Below are 24,643 nucleotides of genomic sequence, written 5' to 3' on the forward strand. Positions count from 1 at the left end.
CCTGGTCATCCTTTTCTTCCTTTGGGCTCGATTCTTCATTCTGTGGCCATTCTTCCTCAGAGGAAGCCAGGCAAATGCAAGGAATACTTATATAGGGGTTTACTTCCAACTATGAAGGAATATAACGAGGACATATAATTTGTAAATATTAAACCTAGCTAGGCCACTGGACCTCCAAAAACCTGACTCATTAAGCCATAAACAAGAAACATGTTGTGGAACTCCAAAAACAAATGAGTTAGAATGAATTATCAAAATGAATAGAGGCAGACAAGACTTCTAGAATCAAGGGCCTTTACACTTTACATCTAACAATCTCTGGCAGTATGAATATTGAGGTCACAACTATTCATTTATATTGCATTGTTGTAAGAAAGGATGATCATATTTTATATATTTTGTCCGGTAAGGCTTGTACTTCATCATTGCCAGCTCTAACCAATGTTTCATGTTCCCATTGTAATGAACAACAGTTGCATTGTCAATCTCTGAATGGTCCAAACTAGGATTATATCCTAAACCCAATAGATGCCAAGACTTGGCCAAAGCATGGTTCAAGCCATAAACCATGATCAATCCAGGGGGTAGTGTTCCAAGATTCCACAACACTCTATCCTCATTATGACATGCAATAAAAGAAAAACTTATAAATCAAACAAGGAAAAACCCATTAAGTTTTCTAGCTAATTACTTCAGATTTACTTCAAATACTTTAAAGTAAGCATCACAAGAATTAACATAAATAAACCACACTACACACTTACCATGTTCTGACAATTGTGATATATTCCAGTTATATCTTCTTTCTTCCATTCTTTGAGATCAAATACATTCATCCCATATGCCCAACCACAACCATTAGGATCAAAGTGCCTAGTTATGTGCAAATTGGAAAAATTAAGGTATTTGTCAAACCGGTGAAAAATTTCTCCACAAGTTTCCACTATATGATTAAACTTTCCATGAAGATCTATTGACCACAAGGGCGTCAAATATTTTTTCACCACAATATCATCATCCAAGAAAATTAACTTGTCTAGTTTGGGATAAACTTGTGGAAGATATAAAAAAAGATGATTAGCATGGATAACTATTTTGGATTTCTATATTTCAAATTGGAGGAACCCACTGAGAGTGCAGTCAGGTGATTTGCCTTGAAATAATACTCTTTCATAGCTACGGATTCAAGTTGGCAAAGCACATGGAAATAGGAGGAATTGAGCCATTTAAAATCATCAACATTTTCTACATGTATCACAACTTTCCTTGGGGGATTAAGTAAAAACCACATTTTCATGGCCCCAAAATTTAACTTGTCTGTGACAAGATGAAATACATGTTTCTCAGATTCCTGCAAACACAAGTAAATCACCTACAATGAGATCTAAATATTAAATGTAAAATGCAACAAAATTGTTGGACTTCCAAAATTTAGAGTATTTTAAATTAATAACACTTCACCTTAGAATTCATTACAGTTGAATTCACAACCAGAGATGCAACCAATACATTGTCAAAAAATAATGCATAGTGATAAAGAGTCGAATCATCCAACTTGTCCTTTTTAGGAAATTCTCGCTTTTCAAGAGGAAGCAAGTAATAATCAATGTTCAATCGCATGGACAGATAGTGCAGGCCCTTGGGAACATTCTTTGCTTCTAGCTGATTTTAAAATGTACTTTTCTTTTTCAAGGTCCTTACTTGCTCATATGCACACTGAAGCATGGCTCGAAACTTCTTTGTTACTGTCGCACAACCATAAAATTGTTCTCTAGCCTTGGATAGGACATGAACCATAGCCTTGATCTTCTTAGGTGCACTAAAACATTCATATCAATTATCGGCCATGAAAAAGAGAATGAAAGGCAGAAAGATTGACACGCACATTGCAACTTTAAAAGAAACAAAGGATATGAACACCAAATGTAAATGGAAGCACTTACTAATCTTGATTTAGAAGCAGCCAATGTGAAAAACTATTACCTTTGAGGTAGATCAGAATCTGCATTAGCCTCACCCAATGTATGCTAACATTCTTTAATACGAAGCATCAATTCTTGGCATAAATCAAGATTAGTCCAAGCCTGGGAAATGCTTGAATACACCCTAGCCATGATCAGTTGGTCTCACATCAATCTAACAATGGAGTCAGAATTATCGTTCTCATTCTCCCACCTCCAAATGCTATATTTTCCCAAGACAGCAGAATCTACCTCCTTGGAACATTTAATTGTTGTGTTTTCAAGCTCAATGGGTTCTTCTTCATCTTGTTGGATCAGCTCTATTGACCTTTTCTCCCTCCTCTTTTGTCTCAATTGCTGTAAGCATTAAACTACTATAAATTAAAGCATACTATGCTAAAATCTAAGAAATATAAAATTTTTCTATTGGAGAAGTAACATTCAAAAAGGATTTTGGAAAATAATATAACAATTCCCTTTTCCATGAGAACAAAAAGTAGCGATCTAGTGCAGCAAAGAATTTTACCCTCTGCAAAACTTTTGTTGGACTTTCTTCAAGCTGCAAATGGTTTGCATTACAACAACCATTGTCCTGAGAGTTTGACTAGACATTACCTTATAGTAGGCTACCAACAACACAGATTAGTTAACCAGGGAAAATCAAAACTTACCATCAAGAGCATTCTCTTTGATGTCTCGATGTTCCCTTCATGTGTCATCCTCTTGAAAGCTCGTAAGTAGTTCTTCGTCATTGGATTTTTCTTTTCTACACCTCGCCATTCATTTTACCCCCCTCAGGATTTTCCTCACCTTATTCATTGAAGATCAAACCATCTTGTTGCGAATGAAACTTTTATGAGTTGTCTCTAGAAGTCGTTTGCCTCTGCTTGATGTACACCATTAGAAATAGAGAAGCACCCCTGCCAATGTCATTTTTCACTTCCTACTTAATACAACCCTACTCAACTACATAGATCATCATCACACAGGTTTCCTTACATGTTCAATAGAGAAAATAACCAAAATCTTCACCAATCGTACCTTAGAGTTAGTAATATCCATTTAGTTTACTTTAGAGGGATTTTATAATACCCATGAGGAAGATAAATCATTCCGTCTAACAATATTTAAGTTTAGAGTTCTCGAGTCCTCTGTGTTAGCTGTTATGACATCAATCACCTGCCTAGTAAATAAAATTTATTTTCAATTCTCTGCTCAATAGGGGAGAAATCAAATTTAAGATATCCAAATGCAGTAGGTTTCTTATACTTGCCTCCTTTGGGAAGAGAGAGTCAATGCTCTCTGTTAAACTCTGCTTTCTCCAGTCATCTGCCTATTCCTGTGAACCCCACAGATAAATAGATAAGAGTGATTTTAAACATATGACAAAGCTCCAATATCCTCAATAATTCCTCTCTATTTCAATCCACTCAGGTCGATTAAATTTTAGTTTAGGGACACTATTTATTTTCTAGGATTAGACTAACGTAAGTGCAAGTGCATTGCCCAGATCCTGAAAAAGAACAAAATGGCCATAGAAAAATAGAATTGGTTTTCAAGATGTGGAAAGAGAATACCATTCTAACAGATCCATCTCCTGAGAAGTTGTGCCCTACTGTTTTAAATGACAAAAAATGCATAAAAGGTCAGGTAGAAAGACTTGATGGAGAAGAATATCTATAAAAATACTGAAACACTAAAAAGGGGGTTGCTTTGCTATCATGCATATGCTAAGATCGATATTTCATTACACATCAATAATAAAATGGTGTGTATAATATCTATTGTTTGTTTTGGCCAATGTGCTCTGAACACTGTGGGAACAGTGTGAAAATGATATGTATAGCAAAAAGTAGCTGGTGAACAAGATTTTTGTTGTGAATTGGGTCTAGGTTGGGTGGATCAGAACTGGTTTTAGCTTGACTAATGAGAAGTGGATTTAGCTTTATGGATGGAAAGTGGGTCTGGCTTGGATAATGAGTGGATGGGAAGAATGATTGTTACCCTTCCCACCCAGATTCAATTCCCATGAGTAAGATGTTGAACTAAACTCTTAACAAATATATTTTTATAATACCCATCTAGCTTATGTAGAATCCAACGCACACTTAGTACCATCCTCCTTAGAATGAGGAGTGCCCAGCGAATTCACCGAGCAGTTTCCCAGCGAATTTACCAGTCATATGCATTTCCCTTTGTTAAAAAATGGAAAGAGCATTGTTATTTCTTGCTATCGGGATGAATGGTTTCATTATCTTTGGCAAGGGAAATTACCCTAGGGGCAGTTGGTAAAACCTTTTCTCTTGCATGAGAGAGGTACAAACTTTGAATCTTTCTCCTGGTAGGTATTGTACCGTGTTAATGCAGAGATGGAGTTCACAGCTTCACACAGATCAAATGAAAGGAAACCTATAAAGAAAACTCACAAAATGTCTGGAAAAATGCTAGAGGTGCTAAACTTTTGACAATAAGCGAGGAAAGTAAGTTTGATAACATCTGCGCCTTCAGATCCTGCAAAAAAGCTAAAAGGAAAATCAAATTCCAAAGTAGGTCCATGGGGTTTTGGTTCAATGGTTAACTAGGGGTGGTGAAGGCAAATCAAATTTCGAAGCAGGTCCATGGGGTCTTAGTTCAATGGTTAACCGAGGGTGATGATAATTCCCTGCCAAGGCTCAAATCACATAAATACATTGTTCAATGGGTTCTCAATGAAAGGGATCTTTCTAAAATAGTATAAGATAACTACACTTCATTGTAATGGAGATCTTACTTGAATGTTGTAAGAAGTCTACACTTCATTGTAATGGAGATCTTACTTGAATGTTGTAAGAAGTCTACACTTCATTGTAATACTACCAGATTAAGAAAGGGCATGCTTGCCAATAAAGATAAATTAAATGCTGACCCACCCCAAAAAAAGAGACAGAAGCAACCTGACGAGGGAGGAGGGCAGGAAGAAGCTTACCAGTGAGGGAGGAGGGAAGGAAGAAGCTTACCAGTTGTAGATGTAGATGTGGAGTGATGAAACCTAGCTTCCAGAAAAACCAATGGCATAACCACAAAGATAACAAGGAAGCCCACCACAGGTATTTGATGATGAAAACCCTGACCTCCCCATCCTCCATTTCTACCACATTGGTAGCCCTACCACCCTCCATTCCACACACCTCCTCTTTTCATAGGCATCTTTAGCTCTCAACCATAATACCACTTTTCTCCTTCTCCTCCTCCTAAACAGATATCGACCAATGCAACCCTTACTTAATCATAATCCTCTACATCAAACCCATATCATGGTTAGCAGAAATATATGAATTCAACAACAACCAAAAAAACCCTTAGATCTCATATATACTTCAGAGCATTTGATAGAAAAATTTACCAAAGGCATTACGAAATGGATAGTTGATTTCATGCAGTTTTGAGAAAGAAAGGGACACTGACATGGTAAAAACCTAGATGAAAATGGGCATAGGGGCTGGAAGTAGACAGATTTGAGGGTCTCTATCTCTGTTAGCCTTTTTGGTTAAAAAACCAAAACATATAATTAAGGGAAACATGTCATTCTGATTCAGATGCCAACATAGATGTTATTATTAATGGGGATCCTCACCAGTCTGGCTGACTGTTCATACACTACGACATAGGAAGAGGAAGAACAGGCAGGCAACGTTGGGTATATATGACACCCCTCAACTTACTAATTTAACTGAGCAGGTACCGACTTGGCATGCCTTGCATTGAGGCATGTAAAGGTAAAGGGAATGCTAGGGGGGTAATTTGATGCAAAGCAAGGGTGAATTATGCCTCCCTGAATGCACATCATGAGACTGTGTTTAAGATTCGTGATTCTGAAGCTGCGAGAATACTAGAGTGTAAGCACAAGAGAGAAGCTAAACATATTGTGGGTTGAGAAGAGGGCCAAGAACCTGCCCTTTCTAGTTCTTCCTCTTTCAGATTAGAGACACAAGATTTAAGAGTGTTTATAAGGTAGCAGTAAAGATGAGATGGATTTCCAAGCATATATTAGCAGGGGTGTTGTTGGATTATCACAGTGGAAAAAAATGATCTAACGGATAAAATGAATGCGTGCTTCCAAAGAAAATTTCAATGTTTAGGAGCAACTTGGGAGGGGTAGTTGATGGTTCCCTAAGCTAGGTCAAGTGATTGCAATGGATTAAATATCAACTTCTACTGCAAAGTCTCACGAGGAATATGATTATGCAATAAATGCACATGAAAAAATCGAAGTCAAAGTCTAGGACTCATTAGAAATAAGTGGTTCAAACAATCACCACTAAGTTTTGAATGGGATCTAAAATTTGACTTTCTCAAAATTGAATGAAGTTGGAACCACTCTGAAACAACCTGAAACATTTAATGTTAATATTAAAAATTTAAGTCAAATTTGAAATTATCCTTATCTTTTATTTTCAAAAAGGAAAAATAAAGAGAATATCAACTTTTACTCTAACTTTAAAAATTAAATATTACCATTAATTACTAGGGTTAGGTTTTTTAGGGCCCTAGGGTTAAGATATTTTTTTCCTTTTAAGTATTTTTTATTAAAAATTTAATATTTGGTGGTCATTAGCTATGTTGCACTACATTCTTCAGAATTGGTGTCTTGGGCTTGTAGTGTTGACTGCGGGCATTAAACTCTTTGTAGAATGTCATAAGGTTTGGGCGGTACTGACCTAGCGCAGGCCCAATAGGGGGCACCATTCTGGCTTGCCCTGCCAGAATGGTATCAGAGCTAAGGTGAGGGCAAGGTATCAGAGCTAAGGTGAGGTCAAGCCCAAGCAAGGAAGAAAGAAATCACAAGAAGTTTTTTGACAATTCTAACCTCCTTCCTCTTCAAAGATCAGTCATCGTGAAGCACTAAAACTCCTACTACAAAATTCTAGGTTGAAGATCCCAGAAAGGGAATGAGATCAAGGCCTCATCAATCAAGCATCTCTAGGACAGAGCTCTCTATCAAATTGTTGGTCAAATGATCTATATCTAAGGCCTTTTGTCATGACTACAACCAGGAAGCTTTGGTTGCTTTAGGGTCAAATCTTCTATTATGAAATCACCCTTGAATTGAATTTGGTTTGGAGATAGTGTCTCACTCGGAATTCCTTCTCTGTTGTAGGTTTATATAAAATCATATCTGAAGCTATAAAGTTCCTAGCATCTAAGCTCATATATATAATATTATTCTTGAGCTCATTGACATGCCTTCGGCCTTGTATTAGGGCTTTTTCTGTCTCACAGAGAAGTATAAAAGGCTACAAAAGGTGAAGTATCCTTAGCCCTTGGACATCAATCAAGAGGGTTTGAAAAATAGTGTTCGTGGTTTTCCATTGGGTAGATGCTTATTGAAGGTAAAGGATCAACCTTTGTGCATCTCTGAGATTCTGGTATCAAAGGAAAGGGGGTTCATGACAAATAAAGATCATTTCAAGGATCTTGAAATCTGAAACACAATGTTCTAAAATCTCATTTAAATAGGTATGACTGTTATTGGTGTCTAAGCCAAATGCATCTCAACATTTCTTCTCATATCAACTCATTGAGGCAATCAGGACACACACGTGGGTTTAGCCTAGAGCCATCACTTTTTATATGATTTTTACATCTTGGGTTTAAAAAACCTTTATATACTCTAATTAGTAATTTCTAGTACCCATGCTCAGTGCATGCTGCACATTATTTTTCATAGCTGCCAAATTTTCATTCCATCAGTTAAAGCTAGGATAGAATTAGTCTTAGTCAAAGAAGTCTATTTTATTTGATGGATTCAAACTGAATTTAATTTACTCTGGTTTTTCCTTTCCCTTAATAGAATGGCTTTGATTGGTAATGTGTTGAGTGAATAGCAAAAGGAAAGGCCTCTGAATCCTATCCATATTCTTCTTATCTGCCTCCAAACAACATTGCTTGAGTAGCAGCCCATGGTTGCATTCCTGCTGGTATAGAGGGATCCTCTGGCAGTTGTGACTCCTCACATTGAAATATATGCTTTTTATTTTCTCTACCAGTCTAGATCCATGTTATCCCTAGATCTATCAAGCACCAAGAAGGATCAAATCCATCAGATGCAAACTTTTCTTGAAGTTTTTTCACTACCAAAAAAATTTGATTTGATGATCTTTTTTAATAATAATACATCAACCTTATAATTATTATTATGTTAAGTAACATCTTTGGCTGACATATGCCACATCAATGTTACAAACACACATGGAAAACATGTTGCCAATATTCATTATGAAGCACATTAATGTTTGTCTTCCCTGAGAAATACCAAATTGACTACAGGTACAACCTCGACAATACATTTTATATAGAGAAGATCCACTCGAATCCATTATGGCTACACTGCATTCTGAATCAAATGGAAAGGCACAAGTGTAATCTGTAGAAGCTCTTTTGATTTTGGGACGACACCATATCTTGATATAAACCTATTAGAAGCTTGGTTACTTACAAAAGTTGGCTTTGAACATGATTTTATAGATTATTTAATGGAAAAATAGGAGTCTTTAGAAAATAATGTGAAGAGATAGATATGCTCATGACATATTAGTGTTATTTGATAACAAAACATTAATTCGTAAGTTATTTCTTCAGTAGTTAATTGGATCTAGCTCAGGTGGTTGGGAGGAATGTTGTTAACCTCCCCACCTCGATTCAATTCCCACAAGTGACATGATGACTTCTTAACAGACATATTGTTCTAATGGCTTCAAGCCTTGTGCCCCAAAGATTCTAGGGTTTACCTGGAGTAACACCCATAAAATGAGGAGGTACTCAAGTGTTTTCCCAAGCAATGTAACCTACCAGTACATTCACACAAAAATGTCCCTTAGTTCAACATCAATTTCATTTTGAATAAATTGATGGCTTTTGATATTGATAAAAATGTTTGTTTTTGCAATAACTTTGTGCTATCGATCAACATAGAGTTATAAATCATTCTAGGTTGCACAATTGGGACATAATAAATACAAATTTCAAGTTTCAACATGTTTCCTCAATAGCCCAATTTAAATTAATCATCGATCAACTGCACTTTTCTATTAAATAGCTTAACTTTGTTGACTAATTTTTCTTTCTAACATTTAAAATGGTGACTTGTTGATTGATTTCTCATTCAGAATGAAGAGAAAACATTTGAGGATGACTGGGGAGAGAAATGATGAGTTTTCTATTTAGTAAATAAAATACATCATTTTTAGGCCATGGATAGATCTTAATGGTCTGGGATGCCAATGTTAGTAAAACCTTACCTAAATGCCTTATGACTGCCACATGGATGAGTGTTACACTTACATTATTGATGCACTAACCATAGGGAGTTGGTATAATATTCATGGTTATGGGTGCTTACAAAACTGGGTTTTCATATACCTATGAAGTGAAAGGGAAGCAAGTACCCTTTCTTCAAGATAGGAGTAAGGTTGTAAGCTTTAAACCAGCTGATAGAGAAAAATTTTGTTAAAGAATACATTTTACACATCCTGTGTCCATTAGTATGAACCAGTTTATAAACATAGTGTTGGATTAATGTCATAGCACTTCTAGAAGTTGTTTTGATTCTCAGAAAACATGTTGTATGTTGTCGTCTACTTCGAATTTTGCACAAGAAACAGTTGGTCCTTTAACAAGACTCGAGTGTGCCAACATGGACTGAAGAAGAGGTTATTAGCATTGCAAACCCTCTTCTTAGATCAGTATGTCAATTTTAAATTTAGCAGAAATTGGCAATAAAACATATGATGTTCTAGAAGCTAAAAGACAGACAACACAGGAATCTACAACTTCTTACCTCTATTGTTGTCATGTTTAGCTTGCCCCGCCAGAATGGTATCAGAGCTAAGGTGAGGGCAAGCCCAAGCAAGGAAGAAAGAAATCACAAGAAGTTTTCTGACAACACTGACCTCCTTCCTCTTCAAAGATCAGTCATCGTGAAGCACTGAAACTCCTACTGCAAAATTCTAGGTTGCAGATCCTAGAAAGGAAATGAGATCAAGGCCTCATCAATCAAGCATCTCTAGGATAGAGCTCTCTGTCAAATTGTTGGTCAAATGATCTATATCTAAGGCCTTTTGTCATGACTACAACCAGGAAGCTTTGGTTGCTTTAGGGTCAAATCTTCTATTATGAAATCACCCTTGAATTGAATTTGGTTTGGAGATAGTGTCTCACTCGGAATTCCTTCTCTGTTGCAGGTTTATATAAAATCATATATGAAGCTATAAAGTTCCTAGCATCTAGTAATTTCTAGTACCCATGCTCGGTGCATGCTGCACATTATTTTTCATAGCTGCCAAATTTGCATTCCATCAGTTAAAGCTAGGATAGAATTAGTCTTAGTCAAAGAAGTCTATTTTATTTGATGGATTCAAACTGAATTTAATTTACTATGGTTTTTCCTTTCCTTTAATTTACTCTGGTTTCAATAACCATCAAATCTTCCAAAGACAGAAATTCGATAATAGAACTAGAGTCAGATAGAGACTTACCACTGCGAGAAATGGATACAGTCGAAAGTTCTTTCCCAAGGCTTGGCGGGTCGATGGGCTCCAGGAATTTTTTTCCCTCTTCCCCAGATTTATCAACGGCCTTTGCTGCAGCAGCCTCAGAGGGGTTTTTGTTGCCTGTGCTAGGGAAAATGTATGATTCCGAAGGGGATGTCCAACAACCGAAGCTTTTTCATCAGTTACTCGAGTCCAGAATTTCTGGAATAGGTCTATCAACCTCTTTCACTACCTTGGAGGAGAAGGCGACAACCTATAGAGAGAGAGGGGCATTTTTTGGGTGACGGTGGAAAGGAAAAGCCCTGTTTGAACCTTATGTGGGTCTGGGGTTCCATAGCGAAATCAAGGAGCCACACAAGTTCTAGTTAGGTGTCTCGTTCCCTGCACAAAACCCCAACAATCCCCTACCTCTATCAAACTGGAAGGGAAAAATAGGATACTCATAGAAAAACGTTGGTCTCCATTGCTGAAACCTCCTCCAGAATTCAAAAATTCATGGTTTGAACAAAATTGCTGAAACCTTCTCCAGAATTCAAAAATCTAGGGTATGAACAAAATTGCGTCGCCCATTGTTCTTCTTCCATTCTTGAAAGCTCCTCGAGGGTGCTCCTTGAGGGTTTGAACAAAAATGGCATCACCCACCTCGAAATTTTATTTGGTGACTGGTACGCGGGAGACAAAATGTCTTAAATAAAGTTATTAAATTGCCATGGTATGTTTTAACAAGCTCTTATGAAAAAAATATATATATATCTTCTAATGCCTCTCAATGTCTTCCATGGGGATGCATAGGTCTTAAATTGCCATTGTATGTATTAACAAGCTAATATGAAAAAATGAAAAAAGAATTTCTTCTAATTCCTCTCTATGTCTTCCATGGGGATGCATATGCCCTTGATTCATGTAGGTTTCATTGATATTAAGGTCAATATATTTGAATGAATGGTTTATAATAGATATGGCCAATAGCTTCATCAATGTTATTGGTCCCATCACATATATTTTTATACATTATGGATATTTTTTTAGATATTTTTCATCAAATTTGTATAATTTTTTTTATTCTTAAATAAATAATGTTTTTGGTGTAATACTGCAAATTAAATTTTATATGATTTGATTATGATAAATTTAATAAATAAAAATGGTTGAGACAAAATGAAATTAAATAAATGTCTTAAAAATCTATTCATGTAGTAGTGATTCAATGGAATGGAATCATTTTTAAATGCTTTGGAAACTTTTTTTCACGATGTTTTCAGATATTTTTTTTTTCTAGATAGTTTCACCTTTTTCAAAGGGGGAAGAGGCGATAGTCTCTTGTAGTAGTGATTCAATAAAATGGAATCATTCTTAAATTTTTGGAAACCTTTTTCCATGATGTTTTTAGACATTTACCCTTTTTCTAAAAAGTTTCACCACTTTCAAAGGGGCAAGAGGTGACAATCTCTTGTTGCTCTTTCACAAAAGGTGTCATGTCACTCCTTGTCAAAGGGACTAGAGTGACATGCTTCAAAATGTCACATTCTGCCATGGTTTGAGTCCAGATTTTAAGCCAGTGAGGTGGAAGGGTCTCTAAGCTTGTTTAGGTGTACAGTTAAAAATGAACATTTCACTGTCATTCTCATCTTCAAATAAAAGCTCATGGAAGAGCTCAGTCTTCTCTTTTTATCAATCTGATAAATAGTTTACATATGGAAGAGGGTATATCTTGGCTACAAACATGGGCTATAAAGTTTGGGGTGGCATGGGACAAAAATAAAAAGGTCTGTTGACAAATGTAGATCCTCCCAATCTCCCCCTAGGAATAGGCCTCGGTGCAAAATGGCTACATGAATCTTCAAAGGAAATTTAGGATGAATATTGTGCTCGCAAGCTGAAGTTTCATGAACAAGAGATGGGAAAGGATATTGTTGGGACTTTTAAGAAGAATTTAAAGCAAGATACATAAGCTCAAAAACCCCAAGGAGAAACCCAAGATAAACATATGAGCTCTAACCCTCGTCCTGAGTCATCCAATGCTACTTCTTAACAAAAAGTCTATTATTGGTGTTGGTGGATAAAGAAAAAAAGGAGAGGGATGCTAATGATAGGGAAGGGAGAGTGAAGATGAGATAGATGAGATCGACGTTTCCCCTAGACAACGCCATTTCCCCTATCCCCCAAAGTTTGTTTCCTCTTCTTAATGAAAGGCATATTACATTAAATATATAAATAATTATAAGCCATGCATTTTGACGCCCTTGTACATTCTTTTTGATTAATGAAAAATCTTCGACTTACAAAAAAAAATAACACACTATACTCACACACAATGCAATAAGCAAGCCCCCATCGATGTTATGCACTACTTTAAATGGGTTTAATAGCCTTGGATGGCTCTAACAATCATAGTTGAATGTATATGATGTTAACTAATTTAACCAACAAAACATGCCTTCGACAATGGTAACTAGACTTACACTCCATTTACTGCATTAAACAATCAAGTGAGGCTTTAATAATTGTAACCAAACATACAAGTCATTGAACAAGTTAACCAACCTAACACAACTTTAATAGTGATAACCAAAATGTACATGTTACTAATCAATTGACCATTGTGTCATGCCTGTCATGCGGAAAGAGTCGATAGTGCGGACACAACCAACCTCCCTAGAAGCTTAAGGCTTTCTAGTGACAAACAAGACAATTAAGAGCAATCCTTCTCTAAATATGCATTTATCATACAAGAAATCAAGTGTTTAGATCCTACCTGTAACCCAACGTTGTTGTAGTAGTCCAGCCTCGTCGATCCGGATGAGCTCCTCCTTCTCTTCGAAACCTGCATTCACTAACAATCAAACGATTAAATAGCACCTGAATATCTCATAAAACAAAACATATTTAACATACAGACCAAGGAGTATATGAAACAACTCATAAATAACAAATTGTTGAGAAGAATGGACTTATTTGTATTAATAGGAAACAAAAGAAACCATTACAACCTGAGCCTTGGTGTTGTGCAGGTCCCTCCCAGGGTCCAGTAAGAGTTTTCCTTTACTTTGATAAGCTCACCCACTTCCAAATGAAACAAGAAAGGATGGGAATCTCTCCTCACAAGCTTCTACAAGGAAGTCCTAATTCTAGCAGCATCTACCCTTAGGAATGTTCAGCTTTCAACCTCTCCTCCTTCTGGCCCAATGCCTGTATTTATAGTGCTCTAGAGGAAGTTATTCAGGTCCACCATCAATGGGATAAGCCCCTCTTTGGATGGGTTAGCTCCCCTCTTGATGGGATAAGTTCCTCTTTGGTAGGGATACATGAACCATCTGGAGGCGCTTCATACACGTCAAACAAGCTTCTAGAATGCTCTAGAAATGACCACAAGTAACTTTTTTAAGATGAAACTCGCGCCTTTTGACCTTTACAGGGGTACGCACCCATCCCTTTACATACAGAGCGTACAAGTACGCAGGTATTGTGAACTTGGGGTGCGTACACGCAGGTAAGGCTAAGAGAAACTGCGTACCCAGAGATATATAGATTTTTAATGACTTTCTCTCTTTTTTGGAGTTTGACATGGAGAGCAGAGGTATGAGGCTTGCCAAGGAGGATAGTATGACAGTTGATGGAGCCATACTAACTGCAAATAGCCATGGTGACATTTTTTAGTGTAACAGATTGCCCCTAAAGTGCGAAGCCTGTAGTAGATTAGGGTTTTATATCATCTAGGAAGGGTGAAGTACTTTATCATTTCAAGGATTATCTTGTGGAGAGCCCAGTCGGAACCTGCAAGTATTCAACACAAAATACATATATGAGATCATATCATCGCTGAGGTAGGCATTCCCATACTCAGATTGAAAACTTTAACTAACAAACTAACTACTGCTCTGATACAGGAATGATTTTGCAGTACATCACAATCATAGACTCATGTAGACACAGTATGGACGCAGCCATCTGTTTATGATTAGTCTACTATATAATGAATACAAAACTCCTCGCAGCCTGGATGGTGGAAACTAGATCCAGGGTCTTCATTTCTACTTCCCGAATTGGTACGATTCTATCCATGCGAATAAATGAGTTGATGTCGAACATGGTAGAAACCACTTGATTACCAGTCAATGATGTAAAATGTTAACAAGCGTGAGAGAGACCACCAGTGATGTCAATGGTTCTCAAAGTACCCAGTACAATCCATGAGATGCGAATGAATGGGTTGATGTCGAACATGTCACGGAATCCTTCGATCGAAAGTCAATGATGTAAACTGTCGTCAAAGGCGAGAAACCTGCCATTGATGCATGCAGACTTCAAGGTACTGACGATTTCTAAGTCATCTTTCTAGATAATGTGCTGATGTCGATAGAAAGCGACCCGTTGCAGGCAAGCCCACAACACGAAATCATAGTTCAAGTTGAAGAAATGTTGCTGTAAGAACTGACTCAGGGATGGTCAAAATGGATGACAAGTATTTTGCATATGAATGGTTTATTTGCAGAGACCTCTTGAACACATAACGACACGACAGATGGCTTGGCGACGATTGACCCAAAGTTAATACCCAGAAACGGTTGAATACTTTCAAAGTGGTTTAATCAACTTTAAGGCAAAGGATTTCCCAACCCAGGTGAATGAAAAGTGTCGTGTTCAAGAGTGGTAATAAGGTTTTTCTGTGACAAAGGATAACAAATAGGCTCATTCTTCTCTCTTTTCCCCCACCATTTCTGGCAAGTACCTCTTTATTTTTTACAAGCTTGAGGAGGATAACATATGCTTGATTATAAGCTCATCCTTCGGATGAGTCCAACTTAGTTTTGATTCGAACCCTAAGAAGGAGTGGTCCGTTCCTGTTTGTAATCGAACAGGTCCTTTACTGTGAAATTTTAACGAGTCCAGTATAGGAGAAACTCGGCGTTTTTCAATTTTAGAGAGTCTGAAAAATCTAAAGAAGACTCCAAGCTGAACTTTTTCGTAAATTTGTGTCTCCCAAGCCCGAAAAAGTATAAAATAATACCTGAGAGAACCGCTTGATCTTGCGACCAAGGAGTACTTTCATGATTAGTGCCTCTGACCTGAAAAGTAAAAAGCGATCAAGGACACGTCGTTTTATTTCCAGTATCGAGTTTGAAACGACAAAAACCCGGCAATCTTTTCCTGTTTTTACGGTCAGAAAAGGGCTATAAGGGGACTGTCTTTTAATTCCGTTTTAACGAGTGTAAAAGAAACGCTCGGCAATCTTTTCATGTTTTAGGAGTCACAAAAGGGCTTAAAAGATGACTCTGATGTTTTGGTTCGTGAAAAATGATAATTTTACCTAGAAGTCCTTTTGTCCTGCACAAAAACAACACATTACTCATACCTGTTTAAGATAGGCAAAAATACATTGAAAAATATCCTTCCATGGTGAAAAATAAACAAACTTAGCATTCATTTATCCAAAAAACCTATAAAAAGACCTTTTACCATGTCATTTTTACCATTTTACTGTTGAAGGAGAGAAAAGGGCTTTTGGCAAGAAACTTCCCGTGGACTTTGCGGAGAATCCGACCGTCGGAATCGAGCGCCGTCTCTTTAAGGTATTTCACAACATCCTCCTCTTTGTTTTCATCCGCTTAGAATTTCATTTTAAGCCCTCGTTTGATTTTTTGGGGGCTTTGGGGTTTCAAGATGCGCTTTTCAGGGTACGCAGGTGCCCCATAGGTGACCTGCGTACCCCCGACATTTTCTCCATTGGGAAAATGGTCGGGGTACGCAGCCCACCTTCAGAACAGCTGCGTACCCACGCTCTGTTTTTTGAACGCGGGGTGCGTACTCCGCGCAAAGAAATTTTCAAAACTCCAAACCCAAAACCTAACCATCAATTCTTGATTTAATGAATTCTAATGAATGTTTTCTGGTGTGTAGATTGCCCACCATGCTTGATTGGCACGAAAGAGAACACGAAGATGTCGATTTGGCCGCAATAGATCATCCACCTTCCATTGATGCTTTGAAGGCATGCGGTCTCTACAAATACTGGGCCATACCTGGCATGAGGGCCCAGGTGCGATTCTTAGAATGGCTGGTTGAAAGGTGGAACGTTCAGGATCAATGTTTTTACATCGGAGGGCACCAGCTCGAGATAGAGCCCTCAGACATATATTTTCTCACTGGTTTGCCTAATAGGGGCGAGCAACTGACTCTGTCCGGGACTAGGCTGGGTGGCCAATCCCTTGCTAGTCTCCGACTAGAGTGGTGCAATAATCAGCACCAGGAGAAAGGGATAGAAATCAAATACATATCCCTTCTTGAACTTATGGTAATTGCCTTTACAGTTACCAGACTCTGCGGCGCAGCCGCTTTGCATATTGCCACCGGGTCCCAAATGCGGATGGCGATTGATTGCTACCGAGGCACCATTTTCAACTGGTGCGACGCTGTGTTGGCCAATATGAAGGGCCAACTAACTAGGGCAAAGAATGGGCAATTAAAGACCTTTGGGTATGGGCCTCTAGTTGTAAGCTTTGCCCTAGAGAGGGTTCCGATGCTGATCCCACAGCATCTCACTGTTGCAGTTGGGCCTCCTCGGGAGCCAAAGTTGATGCGATGGGTTGCGGTGATGGCCCGGCATCCTGATGAGGGAGCGGGAGTTGTCCGATTTCCTGCGGGTTATTTTCACTGGTTGGAGGACCAGGTCTTTGCGATCCAGGATTTTCCTTATGCCGGAGTGGATTTTCGCGGTGATCCGGACATGGTTCTTCCACAGGGAGAACAATGGGACGACAGAGGTACTTCATTTTTCACAAGTTTTTTAAATTATCTATATATTTTTTGTTTTTTATATCGTCTCAAAACTGACAGTGACAATTTTCAAAATGCAGATGTAGGTCCACAGCGTCCGGCCAATCTCCGGCCATTCGAGAGAAGAGTACCAGTTGCACCAGCACCGGCCCCACAGGATGCGGCCGCAGAGACCTTAGCCGAGTTGGAACAGGATCTAGAGCGTCTTACGGCGGACATACCAGAGACGACTATAGACGATATTCCTATCCGACTTCAGCGCTATGTGGTCGCAGTCCCAGGACCTTTCAGGAGGTTCCTGTGTAGGGTAGCGCGGGCAGTGGTGTCGTATAGAGAGCACCACCAGTGATTGGCTAGTCACTTTTTGTAGACACATGTGACATTTTGGTTTTTTGTACTTATCATTTTTGCCGATCATAAGGTGTTTTTCAACCTATGATCGAAGACGATGTATATTTTGACACACTCCTATCTATATATATCATTATTACCGGCTTATCTTGTTAAACATGTATGATGAAATGTTTTTAAATTTACATTTATGATTATCGCAAATGTCTGTCTAACATTCGAGAAGCAATTGCATCTGCTAATGTATTTAATGACCTTGGAATATGTTGATATTCAATGTAATCAAATTCACGTTCCAAGAGGCGCACTCTCAAAAATAACCTTAATAACACTGGATTTCTAATGGCATATACTCTATTAAGCTGTAATACAACGAGTTCAGAATCTAACCTCACTATCAAACTCCGAATCCCAAACGAAATAGATTCAGATAATAACTCAATCACTGCACTGTATTCTGCAATGTTGTTTGTTGTTTGACCGAGGCTCACCCCATGCATAGAAACTAACTCGTCAGAGGGCGAATAGATAACCCAAGCTGCGGAAGAGATATTCCGTGTACTACGACAAGCACCATCAGCGAATCCAATGTACGTTTGGAGAGGCGTCGACATCTGCAATATCAAGAGTAAAACCAAGATAAGCCAGAATAACGACGAAAACACACTTTCTAAGCTAAGCACACTGTCTAAACTAACAAACACACCAGCTAGAAAGAAAAATTAACCTAACTAACCTAACTAAAATCTCCACACCCATCATTTAAGCATAATACCTCTTTAGGTAAAGTCCATTTTTGGGTTTACCCAAAGAGTCCCCATCAAAATCTACCAGCTCATAGGCCCCTTTTGCTAGCTTTCGCTTGACAATGTAGGGCCCATGCCACATAGGAACGAATTTTCCAGCACCTAATTTATCGTTAGCTTGATCATATAATAGCACTAGGTCTCCTTCCGAAAAAATTCGAGGGGTCACATTTCGATCATACTGAGTTTTCATTCTTTTTGCGTGAGTCTCGATTGCTAATGCAGCGTCACGTCGAGTCTCATCTAATTGAGCTAAGTATAATAGACGTTTCTCCTCTTCGGAAGTAGCTGGAAGTAATTCGACAGCCATTTGAAGTGATGGGATTTCGCATTCAATGGGCAGCACAGCTTCCAAACCATAAACTAGTTGGAAAGGAGTGAACCCTGTTGATGTTTTCACTGAGGTTCGGTACGCCCAAAGCGCTGAAAATAACATGTTGTGCCAATTCGACCGATGAATACCAATGATTCGTCGGATCATGATAACTAGAACTTTGTTGATAGCCTCAACCAGACCGTTTGCTTGGGGATAATAAGGAGTAGAACTATCATGACGTAAACCAAGCTGGCCTGTAAGTTCTGTCATCATAATGTTTCGAAAATGGCGCCCATGGTCAGTGATTATCGCTTGCAGGACACCAAACCTAGCAATAATGTGATTGAATACGAAAATTGCAGCTGTCTTGCCGTCAGCCTCGAATGTAGGCATCGCCTCGGCCCACTTAGTAAAATAATCAACCGCAAGGATGATATACGCATGCCCCCCGGCCGAGTGAGGGTTACATGTAATAAAGTCAATACCCCATTTGGCAAAAGGACCAACGGCAATTATAGGGTGGAGAGGAGCAGGTGGTGCGCGCATCTTGCGATCAAACACTTGGCAGTTGTGGCATTTTCGGACCGCAATGATACAATCTTTAAACATGGACGGCCAGAAATAGCCAGCACGCAACACCTTCTGAGCTGTGGCATACCCAGACATATGACCGCCACACGCCCTAGAGTGACAGTCATTCAAAACCCTTTCTGCCTCTTCATGAGTTAAGCAACGACGAAAAACCAAGTCCGCCCCACGACGATAAAGAGTATCTCCAATAATTTTGTACTGTTGGGACTGAAATCGAATTTTCTGACGTTCCGACTTTGAAGCTTCGGGCCGAAAGGATTGGGTTTGGAGATAGACGATTATATCCCCATACCACGGATCTAAAGTGCTGATGAGAAACAAAGATTCGTCCGCAATGGGTTCCTCTGCCACAGTTTCTGTGTCAGCACGCGGGAAGTCACACATCAACTCTGCAAAAACTAAAGATTTCTTAGACTTAGATTTTTCAAACTCTAAGTCGAACTCTTGCAGGATAACGATCCATTTAGAGTACTTGCCCCCTAGCAATTGTTTAGTCAAAATGTAGATCATAGGGTTGCAATCCGAAATGACTGTAGTTTTACGGAGAAGAATGTAATGACGAAAACTTTGGACAGCCTGAACGGCTGCCAGGGCCAATTTCTCTACATGCGAATATTTTAGCTCAGTGGGATTTAACGTCCTACTAAGATAATATATCACATGTTCCGTTCCGACTTCGTCTTCCTGAACTAACACCATTCCAATAGTGGAATGAGAGGCAGCGAGGTACAAAAAGTAATCTTGGTTGTAGTTGGGAGGATGCAACAACGGTGCATGGGTCAACGCGTGTTTAAGTGCATCGAAAGATTGCTGAGCTATCTCATCCCAAGAGAATTGAGAGTTCTGTTTCAACAACCGTGTAAAACCTTTTGTGACCTCGGCGTAGTTAGGAATGAATCGGCGTAAAAATTTTGCTTTCCCTTGCAAACTTTGGAGTTGGCGAAGACTCGAAGGAGGAGGCAATTTGATGATAGCTTCTACCTTCGAGGGATCAACGCGAATGCCGGCTTTTGAAACTACAAATCCCAGCAATCGTCCCACTTCTATACAGAAGACACATTTGTGTGGGTTCAAACGTATACGATAATGCCTACACCTCATGAAGATTGCTCGTAAATGGACAAGGTGATCAGCTCGATGTAAAGAATGAGCGGGCAAATCATCGAGATACGGTTGCACAATGTGTTTGATGTCATGAAACGCATAAGACATGGCCCTTTGAAAAGTGGCTCCGGCATTCTTAAGTCCAAAAGGTAGTTTGCAATAAGCAAATGTCCCCCATGGACAAATGAAAGCCGTTTTTGGTTGATCGGCAGGTAGAATATTGATTTGATTATAACCGGAAAAACCGTCCATAAAGGAAAATATTTCACTGCCGGCACAATCATCAATTATTTGATCGATATAGGGCGTGGGATAGTTGTCTTTTGGACAAGCACGATTAATATCCCTATAGTCGATGCATATTCTTATTGTTCCTTGTTTCTTGTTAACCGGAACAATATTCGATACCCAATCCGTTAACGGGATCGGATAAATGAAACCTGCTTTCAACAGCTTCTCAACTTCTGCTTTAATCGCAGCCGCTTTCTGAGGGTGTATCTGACGCAGACGTTGCCGAACGGGTTTAGCGTCCGGGTAAGTCTTGATCTCATGAACAACAATGGAGGGATCAATTCCTGGCATTTCCTCATAGGACCAGGCAAACACGTTGCGGAATTCTTGAAATAGGGCCTTGTATGTTTGAATTTCGTCATCTGTACACGAGGCGCCTATATGAATGTTCTCAACAATTCCAGTTTTGACTGAAATGTCAATGGCAATAGTTTGGGAAATGTTTCCCAAATTCAACTCTGAATCAGGATGTTTCATGGGATTCTGAGCGTCCTTGACATATTCAGCCGTAAAGATTGATGAAAAATCATTTTCAAAGCCATCAGCCTCAGGTAAAAACGAAGATCTATGATGGAGATCTTCCCATGGTAGATCGTCTACACTTAGGATTTCGCGAAGTTGTTCGTCAGATGACACGACTTTGGGAAACGTTATCCGTTCTAAGGTTGATGTGAAAAGTGATTCCTCATGGACCACATTCATTTGGTCGATTTTGGTTGAACGCGGGTCGGTAAAAGACTGCACGGCTTCATAAGCAATTTCATATGGACTCAAAGGCATAGCATCACCGAATGAGTCTATCTCAGATTCAGATGGGACAATCCAAGGATCATCGTAAATAATAGTATCTGACGTAATCATATGAATGAATGCGAATGAAGGGTCTGCGTTGATTGGAGGAAAAGGAAAAGTTCCCAGTAAACCGGAATCTTTAACTAATCCTACGCCAACATCCTTATAAGGGATAGTCGTTTTACCAACATGCTGGATACTCTCTGAAGAGGCTGGGTCGGATGAAAAGAAAGCCAGCTGGTCTATTGTCACGATCTTGCCATTATGTGGAAACTTTATAACTCTGAAGACCGATGAGACGACCGCTGTCATAGCGTAAGACCAACTTCGACCCAAGAGAAGGTTGTAGTCTAGAGGGGCATCAACCACCTCCACATCCAGACTAACGGTTTTTCCTTCAACCCCTATAGGCAAATCCTGTAGAATGCCAAACGGATGGAACCCACGGCCATCAAAGGCCTTAAGAATTGTCGGGGATTGATTTAGTGATGGAGAACCAAGCGATCTCCAACACTGTATCGACATAATACACGTGGAAGCTCCCTCATCAATTACAGTCCGATGAGGTAAACGCGGTGTACTATTTTCTAGATCAAAGATTATTAGGTTCGGGTCCTGAACGTCAACAGCTCCTATAGCCGACAAAAGTAATTTTCGTTGTGCTGGGCATGATTGCAGCACTTCTAAAGCCGACATTGCTGAGGGTGAAACAGCTAAATCCTCAACAATGTTGTAATTCTGGGCCGCTCTCGCATGTGGATTGAAAGCAGACCTTCGAAGTACACCCTTGGCGGGCGGTTTAATTACTAAGTCAGGGTTAGGTTTCTCGATCTGTAGTGGATCGGAACCGGGAGCTGAGGTTGATGGATTTGATTGAGAAGATTCTGCTTCTTTCGATCCATCAACATGACTTTTACTACCATAATCGTGTGATCGAGTCGCAATCCGTACATGAGACATCATCAATATGGGTTCTTCACTGGCACTCGAGGAAGAACCTATCATCTTACTCTCCTGCTTTGGAAATGGATCTTTCAAAACAGCAGGAGTTGGGGAACCCTTGACGATTTTCACAACCTCGGCCCGATGAGGGCAATCTCTTGTAAAATGATCCTCTTCACAAATAAGACAAGGATATCGAGGTTTGCGCTTTTCGTCATTGGTTTCTGACTTTTCTTTTTTCTCCTTTGGAGCCTTGTCTGCTTTATCCTTCTTCTTGCCTTTCTTTTTCCCACCGTTTTTTGATTTAGCTGTAGATGATTCTACAGCGTGAATATCAGCGGAAATTTCAGGAGAAGATTCTCCTGTCGGGGAGTTTGGTAAGGTTATAATAGGCGAAGAATTCTTTGAAGACTTCTTCTTGCTTTTAGTATTTACCGTACCAATCATGCCATCAGCAGCATGAGACCCCGAAGGAGCAGCAGCAATTTGATTTGACTTTGGAAGATCTGGGATCTTTTCGTGTAACGTACCCGACTGAGTATAAACTAAGTCAAGGTACTGCGCTTGAGCAATTACTTGCTCTTCAGTAACTACTTCGGCCTTAGCTACGTCTTCAGTAATCTTCGGTAATAATGATTTAACAAACCATTCAGCTAAAATTTGGTCCGAGATAAAAACTTTCACTAATCGCCTTCGACGTCTCCATTCATGAATATGATCGGAAATACAAGTGGACGTCGATTGTTTTAATGAAGTTAATAACTCGGTGCCATTATCATACCTGACCGGCAACTGAAAATGTGTTAAGAACGAGGTAGCTAACTGACTAAAATTATAACAAGAGGCCCGTGGTAACTCAATGTACCACTTGGCCGCGAGACCAATGAGTGTACGCTGAAAAAGACGTAAACGGATCGAATCATCCGAGATAGAATTTGAAGCACACCAGAGGTGGTAAGTCATCACGTGATTTGATGGATCCTCTCCAGACTTACCTTCGAACTTGGGTATGTCACTGGGAAACTTATTTGGCATTGGCGGCTAGAACGGAAGATAATTTATTGGATCGTTCGTTAGGCGCGTCAAGTCTGGTAAATCCAAAGTTGCGATAAACGGCAATTGCCGATTAGGATCCCTAAAACTCTGGGTCACAAGACCAGTCCCAGGAGGAGGATATCCAAGATAACTTGGAACAGGAATCGCATTCGAGATATTGTATCCTCTCGGAAAACCAGGATTAATCGGACCGTACTGGGGTTGCTGTGGTTGTTGATAAGTGTATCCAGGATACGGTTGATACTGGTAAACCGGTTGTTGGACAGCAGGCCCGTATTGGTACTGTCCCTGGTACGGTTGGTAAACAAATTGTGGTTGACTAGTGACAACCGTACTTAACCCAGGCTGCCCCACAGGCATCTGAACCGTAGTTTGAATCGTGGATCCAGACAATGGTAAAGATGTCTGCGGAGTAGTGGCAAAGACAGTAGAAACCGGAGCTGTCGATACTCCAGAAGTAAGTGCGGTGGAAGAAACAGATGTTGCGGTAGTTGCAACAGTCGTTTGAGATGGAGTACTAGGTGCAATTGGCGACTGAGTAACTACCGAAGGTACAGAAGTTTGAACATTAGACTGGACTGGTTGCTGGGGTGGACCAGAAACCACAGGTTGTCCAGTTTGAGATGACAACTGTATGCTTGGCTGCAACACCTGTTGAACTTGCGATGGATCCCACACTATGTTCATTCCGGGGTATTGACCCATGACAGGTTGAGGATATTGAGATCTATAACCGGATTGAGGGTAGGATTGATAACTGAAAGGCACAGTTCCCGTACCTTGAACATATGATTGACCTTGAGGTGGTTGATAACCTTGACTCAAGTATTGACCTTGAGGTTGATACCCTTGAGGTAAATACTGATACTGGGGTTGACCTTAACCTTGAGGTTGATACCCTTGAGGTAAATATTGATACTGAGGTTGACCCTGGGGTACATATTGAGGCTGGGGTTGACCTTGAGGAATGTATTGTACTATGGGTACATACTGTCCTTGAGGTTGCCCCCCAGACGCAAGTTGTGTACCTTGAGGTTGCCCCCCAGGCGGTAATTGGCCACCTTGAGGTTGAGAACTGGGAACTGAACCTGACATCATATAAATGTCTCCTACACCCAATGGTCTATTACC

General features: G+C 39.6%; 1 pseudogene; it reads right to left on the reverse strand.

Moving 5' to 3' along the window:
* Positions 1-345: 345 nt before the first annotated feature.
* LOC149192911 (polygalacturonate 4-alpha-galacturonosyltransferase-like) overlaps positions 346-24,643 on the reverse strand; it is a 41,027-nt pseudogene continuing 16,729 nt past the window's right edge.

The sequence above is a fragment of the Pinus tabuliformis genome, chromosome 2_2, assembly GCF_031772625.1.
Source record: "Pinus tabuliformis cultivar Carrire ecotype Pingquan chromosome 2_2, CPIR1, whole genome shotgun sequence".
Classification (NCBI taxonomy): Eukaryota; Viridiplantae; Streptophyta; class Pinopsida; order Pinales; family Pinaceae; genus Pinus; species Pinus tabuliformis.